Below are 10,759 nucleotides of genomic sequence, written 5' to 3'. Positions count from 1 at the left end.
ATATGCGGAGAACTCTGGTGATTGGTCCTGAAGCTGTTTCATTGTTTTGAATCATGGGAGTTTACTCTTTCCTCTTGGGGACCTGGGAGGATTGACTAGCCAAGGGGTTCCCACGGAGTCACTCTCGGCTCTCTGACTCCTGCACTGACTGCGTGGCACTTGTTTTGAAGGCTAACTAATATGGGAGGTACCCAAACTTTCCACAGAATTGCACCTGTTGTGTGTGTGCATATGTGTGGAGGGGGGTAGCATGAGATGGATAATCAAATTATTTCCAGAGAAAATAAACTTGAATCTCAGAGGGCTCTGTGAAAACAGGGACGGATCAATTCCTTCTGCTGCTGATCCACTATTCGACAACTTGCAAATAGAGGTTGTGAAAACAGAATTTTCTCTTTTTCTATAACAACTTCATTTCCGTATCTAGCCAACATTCCTTTTGCAAAAAGCCTTAAGTTGTGGCCAGGTAAGCCCTGTCAAATTCAGTGATTTCCTAGTTAATTTTAGTTTAAACTCGGGTGACTGCAGGGTGTCTCCCTCCCTCTTCTCCCATAGATTTCAGTTTTCCTGTGGCAAGTGGGTGTCTGGTGCCCAGTTCCACCCTGTGAGCACCTGAAGGTGCACAATGCCGGTCTGATGTTCTGTGGTTGATCTCCTCTCCACTGGTCACCAGGGCACCCACACTGTCACCTGTGCTTGGGTCTCCTCGTGATGGCTCTGGAGCCCTCAGGCTTAGCTGAGGCCTGAGGCCTGCACCCCTTTCTGGGTACAGGAAATGTGCTATGCAGGGGTGGTGGATGCTGTGACAGTGTCCTGCCCAGATGCCCCTTGCAGCCCTGGTGCCAACCCCACAGGGGCTGGAACTGCAGTTAGGAAGCAGGTACCATTTCCTTCTCCAGTTCCCCTGACATCTTAGCTACCTGGGGTTTCTATAATATTCCCTATTATCCACCACCCCCATGGTTCTGCCCGGAGGGGTTTGGTGTGGAACTCCTTCTGGAACACGCTCCCATCAGCCTCTTTCCCAATTCTCCTCTCTTCCTCGTCCCCGTAGCACGTTACCTCCTGTTGGGCTGGGAAACTGGTTTTTATTTGTAACATATTTTTGCCAATTTTGTTATTTGTGGTATACTCTGTATACTAAGAACCCCTCACCACCAACTCCTAGGTGTGTGAAACACTTCGAACCCTGTAAGCTAGCCTCTTGCTGTTGAATGCTTTGGGCTTCAAAATTGTGTCTTCTGTGGATTTCAAGAGCTTGTTTTGGAAGTCAATGGCTGAGAATTTAACCCTGGTCTTCACTGTGCCATTCAGAAGGGAAGAGTGTATTTATGGAGTGCTCCTGCCAGCTTGGGGTGGATGGTGATGGCACAGTATGGGTAGGGATGGGAGAGACTTTGGTTAGACCAGGATGTATCCTGTTCCAGGTCAGGGAACCAAGAGAGCTTCTGGCAGTACCTGGTAGGGATTCCAGAGATTGGGGTGAGTGAGTGGATGTCTGAAAAAAGAGATCTTACCTGCAGGTTTGTCCCAAGCATAGCTGAGTTACCTTGGACTGAGCACTGCAATCCTTGGAGCCTCTGTTTGCATACTAATAAGTCAGAAAAATACGGAATTCTGCTCTGCCCACCTCACTAAACAGTGTGGGTGGAGGAGAGAAGTGCGGGTGGAGGAGAGAAGTGCGGGAGGACTTGTTTACATTGCAGGGCAGAGAAAATCATTGGTTACTGATGCTGCTGAGCCTGGCAGTGGGCCCCGGAAAACCAAGGAAGGGCCTGGGAGAGCTGCTGTTGTTCCCGGCTGTGGGCACACTGTCCCGACACCATGCCATGGCCCTTGTGACGAGGATGGCTTGGAGGAGCCAGTCCTGACGACTGACCCTGTTGCCGGGGACTGTGAGTAGCACTTAATGTGTAATAACTGTGAATGCCTCACAACAGCTCTGCAAGGTCAGGGCTACTATTATCCCATTTTATAGATGGGGAAACTGAGGCATGATCATCAAATACTGGGCACAGAGTCTCCAGTGTGTAGGTCTACTCCATAGAGTAGGGCAGTCTACTCCAGAAACCTGCATCCTTTTCAGATGACAAGGGTGAGTTGTGGCCCCAGAGGTCCCCATCAAAGCTGTGGACATTGGCAAATGAGGATTCTTTTTTGAGACAGGGTCTCACTCTGTTGCCCAGGCTGGAGTGCAGTGGCACCATCTCCGCTCACTGCAGCCTCAAACTCCCAGGCTCAAGTGGTCCTTCCACCTCTGCTTCCTGAGTAGCTGGGACCACAGGCGTGCGCCAGTATGCCTGGGTAATTTCTTAAAAATTATTTCTAGAGGTGAGGTTTCACCATGTTTCCCAGGCTGGTCTCAAACTCTTGGGCTCAAGTGATCCTCCCACCTCAACCTCCCAAAGTGCTGGGGTTACCGGTGTGAGTCACCACACCCCACCTGCAAACAGGAAATCAGGGTGCCAGCATTGTCAGGTACTGGTGAGGGCTCTCTTCCATGTTGCAGACGACCGCCTTCTCATTTTTTCTTCATATGGCAGGAAGGGCTAGCTGGCTCTCTGGCTTCTTCTTATAAGGCTGTATCCTTCATGAGGGCCAAACCTCATGATCTAACCACCTTCCAAAATTGCCACCTGCTGACACCATCGCATTGAAATTCGGGTTTCAACGTATAAATTGAATTTGCGGAGGGGGGCACACACATTCAGTCCGTTGCTCTGGACATAAACTCAGTGAGGGCAGAGACCGTGTCCTGTTCTCCACTATGTCCTATTACCTAGCAGAGACCCTACCATATAATTGCTTAATACATATTGGTTGAATGAATGGGTGAATTCCTAATCATCTGTTTTTACAAAAAAGGAAAACAAGGCTCAGAGAGGTGAATTGACCTGCCCAGAGTCGCCAAGCTGGCGACAGGCACTGTGAGGCCTGGGACCCTGAGTTTATAGTGGCAAACACACACACACACACACACACACACACACACACACACACACACACACATCAAAAACCTTGCTTCAAGCCATGGTGGAGAGGTGGAGAGGCTGAGACACAAGGATGTGAAGTCCTTCCTGCGTATTCCAAACACGTACAGAAGGAAAGGAAGCCACATGCTTTCAAAGAAGCTTGTTTTCAACCTTTCCGAATCATCTTATTCCAGCACTCGCTCTCTTGAAGTCTCTGCTTAAACATCATCTTTCACTGAGACCTGCCTGACCTACTCTTTGAAATAACAACTTCCTCCGAGCTTCCCTCCCGCTCAGTTCGTCACCACTGGACACACTCCCTATTGATCTGATGGGTTTTTTTTTGTCTGTAGCCCGACACTGGGCTGTCAGCTCCATGGGAACAGAGACTTTGTGGGGCTTGTTCTCAGCTGTATCCCCAGTGCCTAGAACAGTGCCTGGCACCTCCTAGGCAGTCAATAAGTAGTTGTGGAATGAATGCAAATGAGTGAATCCATGAAATTGCTTCTTTTTTGGCATACCCTGATTCCTCCCTTAAAAATGTGTATTCTTACAGAGCAATGTTACCACTATAGTCAGACTAACACTCTGCTGTCTGAAAAGGTCAGAGGCAGCTGGAAAAGCTGAAATTAAAATTTAAAAATTCATTAGCATGGATGAGTGTGCAATGATGGGGAATGTTTAGACCTTGGTTGGGGGAGGGAGCCTAAAATCTAAAGGGCTTCTCTGAAAAGAAACTCTGCCTCCCCACAAGCTAGACAGCAGTAGATGGTGTCCACGTTTTAGGATTTTGGCAATCTGATAGGTGAGACATTGTATATTCAGGCAATTAAAAAACCGTATTGAGGTATAATTAATATATAATAAATTGCACATAGTTAAGATATACACTTTGGTGTGCTTTGAAATGTGGTATAGCTGTGAAACCATCACGACAATCAAGACAATGAACATCTCCATCCTCCACAAAAATTTCTTGTGGCCCTTGGTAATTCCTCCCTCTAGGGCACCCCCTTGCCCACGCCCAGGCAACAGCTTACCTGCTCTATCACTGTAGATTCGTTTGCATTTTAAAGCATTTTATATAAATGGAACCAAACAGCATATACTCTGACTTCTTTCACTGAACATAATTATTTTGAGTTTCATCCATGTGTTGCATGAATCAATGTTCATTATTTTAATTGCAGAGCAATATGGATGTGCCCTAAATTGTTTATACGTTCACCTGTTGATGGAAATCTGGGTCGGTCTAGGTTGTAGTCATTACAAATAAAGCTGCTGCTGTGAACGTTTGTGTATGTCTTTGTGTGAGCATATGCTTTTATTGCTCTTGGACATATATCTGTGTGGAATGGCTAGAACATATGACGGGTGTATATTAAGCATCGTAAGAATCTGTCAAACAGCTTTCCATAGTGCTTGCACCATTTTATAGTCCACTAGCCATGTAGGAGAGTTCTGGTTCCTCCACATTCTCACAAACCTTGAGGCTGGTCAGTCTTTTAAATTTTACTTATGCTAATAGTCAAGCAGTGATTTCTCATTGCAGTTTTAATTTGGATTTCATGTGTTTGTCTGCCAATGATTTGTCGTCTTCGGTGGAGTGTCTGGTTCAATCTTTTGGGTTATTATTTTTGAGTTTTGAGAGTTCATGATGTATTCTAGATACAAAGTCTTTGTCAAATCTATGGATTGGGAATATCTTCTCCAATTCTGTGGTTTGTCTTTTCATTCTTTCAATGGTATCTTTTGAAGAGCAGAAGTTATTAATTTTGATAAAGTCCCATTTGTCAACTTTTTCTTTTATGGATTTTGCTTTGGCGTTCATCTAAGACATATTATTTGCTCAACCCAAGGTCACATTTTAAAGTGTGGTTTTTTTTGTAGTACATGGTGCAAGCTATGGATCAAAGTTCATTTCTCTTTTCTTGTGCATGCAATTGTACAACATCATTTTTTGAAAAGACTATTTTTTCCACTGAATTGAATTCCACCTTTGTTGAAAATCAGCCATATACATATGAGTGAGTGTATTTCTATATCTGTCTTCTGTTTAGTTGATCTATTTGTTTATTTTGACACCAATAGCACCATTTCCTGATTACCGTAGCTTTATGATAAATCTTAAATCAGGTTGTGTTAGATATATATATATATATTTTTTTTTTCCTTTGCAAACTAAGTTGTTTTGGCTATTATAGGTCCATTGCATTTCTATGCAAATTTTAGAATTACGTGTCAATTCTGACCAAAATATCCTGCTGTGATTTTGATTCAGATTGTGTCGAATCTATAGATCAGTTTAGGGAGAATTTACATCTTAACAAATATTGTGTCTTCCAATCCACAAATACAGTATATCTCTTCATTTACTTAAGTGTTTAAAAAAATTTTCCTTCAGCAATGTTTTATAGGTTTCAGTGTGCTTTTGTCAGATTCATCCATAAGTATTAAGTATTGGAATACTATTATTAATCATACTGCCTTTTAAAATTCCAGTTTCTGTTTTTTATTGCTAAAGTATAGAAATCAATTGATTTTTGTTGGTTTAGTTGAATCGTTCAAGCTTTCTAAGCTCACTGATTAGCTTTAGTGGCTTTTTTGTGGATTCTATCAGGTTTCCTATTTAGACAACCATGGTGTTGTTGAATAAAGAGAGTTTTAAATTTTCCTTTCCAATCTGGATGCTTTTTATTTCTTTTTCTTGCCTTATTTACTGGCTAGAACTTCCAGGACAATGTTTAATGAGTTGGTGAGAGCAGATATAACCCACTAGTTTCTGATTTGCTTGTTCACCATTGAGTGTGATATTAGCTGTGGGTTTTTTGTGGATAACCTTTACTGGATGGAAGAGTTTCCCTTCATTCCTACTCTGACAATGATTTTAATCAGAAATGGACATTGGTTTTTGTCAAATGCTTTTTCCCCATTGAGATGGCCATATATTTTACTTTTTTAAAAAATCATTTTATAGAGTAAATTACAATGATTGATTTTTTAAAAAAACATTAAATCAACTTTGCCTTCTTGGGATAAACTCAGCTTGGTCATGATATACTACTCTTTTTTGCGATCTATTGTTAGTTCCTATTTGCTAAAATTTTGTTAAGAACTTTTGCATCTAAATTCATGAGGAATAGTGATCTTTGGTTTTCTCTTCTTGTAATGTCTTTGTCTGGTTTTGGAATCAGGCTATTGCTGGCCTCATAAAATGAGTTGGAAAGTGTATTCTCACTTCACTTTTATGGAAGAGTGTGAGAAGAATTGGTATTATTTCTTCCTTAAATATTTGTTCAAATTCCCCCCTTGAACTTTGGTGCCTGGCATTTTCTTTATTGGAAGATTTTAAACTAAAAGTTAAATTTGTTTGAGTATGCAGTATCTGTTTCTTCGTGAATAACAGTTGGTAATGTATGTACTTCAAGGAATTTATTCATTTCATCTAAGTGGTCGAATTTATTGACATAAAACTGTTCATAATATTTTATTATTTTTTTAATTTCTGTGGAATCTATAGTAATACCAGTTTTTTTCATTCCTGATATTGATAATCTATGTCCTCCCTCCCTCCCTCCCTGCTTTCCTTCCTTCTTTTCTTTCCTTTTTTTTTTTTCTATATCTTTCCAGATCAGTTTGGCTACAGGTTTATCAATTTTACTGATCTTTTCCAAGAATCAGCTTATAGCTTCATTGATTTTTCTCTATTGTTTTTCTGTTTTGTATTTCACTGATACCTGCTCTTACCTTTGTTATTTCCTTTATTTGGCTTACTTTAGGTTTAAGATGCTCTCCTTTTTTTTATTTTCTTGAAAGGGGATCTAAAGTCATAGACTTGAGATTTCTTTTCTAAATATAGGATTTAGTGCCATAAATTTCTCTCTAGTAAATGTGTTATTGACACTCACATATTTCCATAATGTCAGTTTTGGACTGAGTTCAATTGATTTATTTTCTTCTTTATTTTGCGCCACGTTTCCTGCTTCTTTACTTGCCCGGTATTCCTTGATTGAATGCCAATCATTTTAACTTATTGGGTGCTGAGTATTTTGTATTCTTGTAACTAACGGCTTTGTTCTGGTATGCAGTTAAGAATTTGGAAATACTTTGATCCTTTTGAGTTTAGCTTTTATAATTTATCAAGATTTTTAGTCTATGGCTAATGATTCCTCACTATTGAGACAAGATCGTTCTGAGTTCTCTACCAAATGACCCCTGACTTCCAAAGTCTTCAAGTCTGGCTAGTGGGAAACAGCGCTATTTCCCAGCTGTTGTGAGCACTGAATATTGCTCCCTGGAATCCTTTTGGTTGATTCTCTCCCTGGCCTCAAGTAATTTTCTCAACGCATGTGCTGATGTCACTCTACTGAATAGTTGAGGATAGCCCCCTGCAGATTCCAGTGTTCTGGCTCTCCATAGCTCTCCTCTCTCCAAAACTCTGCCCTGCAATCTCTTGAGCTCCCCTGGGCTCTGCCTGGGTTCCCTTGCCTGCAGCGGTGTCTGGAAGGTCTCCCAAGGCAGAAATCGGGGCAACTCTAGGATCACCTCATCTCTCTCCTGCCTTTCAGGGTCACTGTCCTTTGTTGTCTAATGTCCAACATCTTGAAAACTATTGTTTTGCACCTTTCGTCCATTTGAAAATATTTTCCAAGTGGTAAGATAAATCTGATCCTTATTACTGTGTGTTTGTTGACAATCTTAGACTAGTTTTAATTTACCTTTCTCAGATGACAAGGTTATCTTCTTCTCATACAATTAAGATACTTTTTCTTTTTCTGTGAATTGCGTGTTCACTTGTTAGCTTATTTTTCTCCAGGGTTTTTCTTTCTCCTGAGGCTTTGGGAAACGCTACAGAGATTTATATGTTAGGGATAATAACTCTTTTTTAATGTATTGTGATTTAAATTAAAAATATTTCTCCAGTGTAATGTTTGTCATTTTAATTTTTATGGGTTTTGTCATGCAAATGTTTTAAATTTTTATGTAAAAATATTTTCCCTTATTGCTTCTAAATTATTAAATATATTTCTTACAAAACAAAAGATATAAATAATGTCTTCCACTTAATGTGGAAACGGAGTAATAGGTGGAAACCAAGTAATACAAATAAGCTCTTTAAACATCTCCTGGGTGAGGGGCATTAGGTTCTAATATAATAGGTAGATTGTCAATACCCACATTTTTTAGAGAATAGTATCTTAGAAATAAATATATTTGCATTGTATATTTGCATGGGTCTATGTTTAAAATTGGTGCTAAAGCTGGATATGGTGAACCTTGCTTGTTGTATTCAATTGTTCTTTCTTTTAAGTGCTGGTTGTAGTGAAAGGGTCCATGGGAAAAAATTCCAAGCACAGGAACCCAAGCAAACAGGCCTGTAGGTAGAGATGGGCAGAGGCTAAAGAGGGAAGCATGGCAAGTGAAAGGAGGCACTGTTACTTACTGGCATCTGCTATGTGCCAGGCACTGTGTAAGCGGACAGGTGTAGAAGAGAAAGGCTGCAGTGGGTATGAGCATCTTTGGGGCTACTTTGTTTTTGGAATATCCAGCCTATATTTGGAAAATATCCCTCCTTATGATTTCGCTCTGGACTGAATGACTGTGTCCTCCTCCCCCAAAATGTATATGTTAAAGCCCTAGCTCCTAATGTGATGGTATTTTGAGGTGGGGCTTTGGGAGGTGATTAGGTTTAGATGAGGTCATGAGGGTGGGGCCCCCATGGTGGGATTAGTGCCCTTAAAGAAAGAGGAAGAGCAGGAGATTCTCTCTCCCTCTCTTTCTCTCTCTCTGTCTCTGTCTCTCTCTCTCTCTCTCTCTCTCTCTCTCTCTCTCTCTCTCTCTCTCTCTCTCTCTCAGCACACACAAGGACCATGCTGCACCCTGATCTTGGCCTTGCAGTCTCCAGAACTGTGTGAAATAACTATCTGTTGTTTCAGCCACCCAGTCTATAATAATTGTTACAGCAGTCCGAGTTGACTGAGACCATACGTGCCTCCCTAAAGCAGAAGCCTATAACTCACTCTCTCAGTTTCCCTCGAGATTCAGGACAGATAGGTGAGTTGGGCCTCATGAATCAGATGCACTCACGTAAAACCTTGATTTGGAAGAGAAAAATAATTGGATGAGGCAAGCACATTGACAAATCCACTTTCTTGTGTGGATTACAGCAGAGGTTATTTTCAGAGAGGGCAGCAGGGCTGAGGTTCCGGGGTCCAGCCTGCCAGTCGGCACTGGGAGCTGAGATGTCTGTGCTCACTGGAAATGGCAATGGGCGGTCCTCACTGCAGGTGACCAGCCAGGGGATTTCAACATTCATCCTGGATATGGTATTCTTTGAGGAGTCTGGGCGGGGGGTCCTTAATGTCTTTAAACTGGTATTGAGGGAACCTCTGCCTATTGCCTGTCACTTAAGGCTCATCAGCAAGCTGACATATTTGAAACTTGCAGCTTCTTCACAGCCGACAAAAAGAAAAGGGAGATAAATTTTTTAAAATTCTCCTGTTTTCCCTAGAAAACAGAGATGAGAGAAAACCCTTGTGTTATGGCCATTAACCATTTCCTTTGTTCATTCAAATAGGAATCTAGCTTTTTTGCTTTTTTTCTTTTTTCTTTTTTTGTACCAGATGCTATGCTAAGTGCCAGAGCACTGTGAACTGCAGAGGAAAAACCAGGATGTCAGAACTCTTCCACCGGCGGGGATATTAGAGGCCACAAAGCCTCCATCACTCAACGCAATTGCATATAAAAAATAATTTTCTGCGGACCACATGGAGGTGAGATGTTTGAGGTTTCTGAACAGGAAGTCCAAACATGTTAATTTGATACATTAGCAGGGGCTATTATTTTCCCCTAACAAGGTCACAGGAAATTTGTTAGCCCTGCATCAGAATCCTCTGGAAGAAAACTCCTCAGAGGTCACATTAACCCTTTAGTTCCCACTGCTGTGAGGAAGTTTCTGTTGGGCAGGGCTTTAGCTTTTGATGGTCATGGAAACATCCCAGTCTTTCACCTTTATATGATGCCTCCGTTTTCATCTGTCCATCCATCCATCTATCCATCCACTCACTCACTCAACCAATAGTTGCTGGAGCATCTGCCGTGGGCTCTGCTGCAGAATCGGGGATGTGGCAGTGAACAGACCCACAAATTCCCACCCTTCAATGAGTTAACATTCTCATGTCATTCTCTCACACGCTTCATGCAGCAAATGTCTACACTCAGTGTCCATTTTTCATACAAAAAAGTGAGGTGCCGATCACACAGCCTGTAAGCCCTTTCCAGTCTTTCTCTCCATAGAGCAGCCAGGCTAATCTTTTTAAAAAATGTAATCACTCCCTGCGTAAAATCTTCTAGTGCCACCTCATTGCTCTTAAGAATAAAATCCAAATTCATTATCCAGAGCCTATGCGAGCCGTGAAGATAATGCCTCCTGGCTCCCTCTGTGACCTCATCTCCCCTTGCTCCTCGCAGTTCTGCCACATTTGTCTTCTCTTTGCTCTCCGGACTCTGCGCGGGATCCTGCCTCAGGACCTTTGCACCATCTATTTCCAAACACTCCACTCTCTGTGTATTTTTTTGGCTGATTTCTACCATTCAGGTTTCAGCTCAAATATCACCTCCTCCAGTAGGCCTTTTGGGACTTGTCCCCTTACCTGAATTAGCACACACTCACCTCTCTTTCCCCCATGCCCTGTTTTATTTCTCACATGGCTGTGGCAGTCAGCTTTCTTAGCAGCAATATGGACTCCAGCAAACGAACTCTGGCAGATACAGGGGTGGTGCAGGGG

This window comes from Rhinopithecus roxellana, chromosome 2, assembly GCF_007565055.1.
Source record: "Rhinopithecus roxellana isolate Shanxi Qingling chromosome 2, ASM756505v1, whole genome shotgun sequence".
Classification (NCBI taxonomy): Eukaryota; Metazoa; Chordata; class Mammalia; order Primates; family Cercopithecidae; genus Rhinopithecus; species Rhinopithecus roxellana.
The sequence above is the reverse complement of the archived record's forward strand: the minus strand, read 5'-3'. Positions refer to the sequence as shown.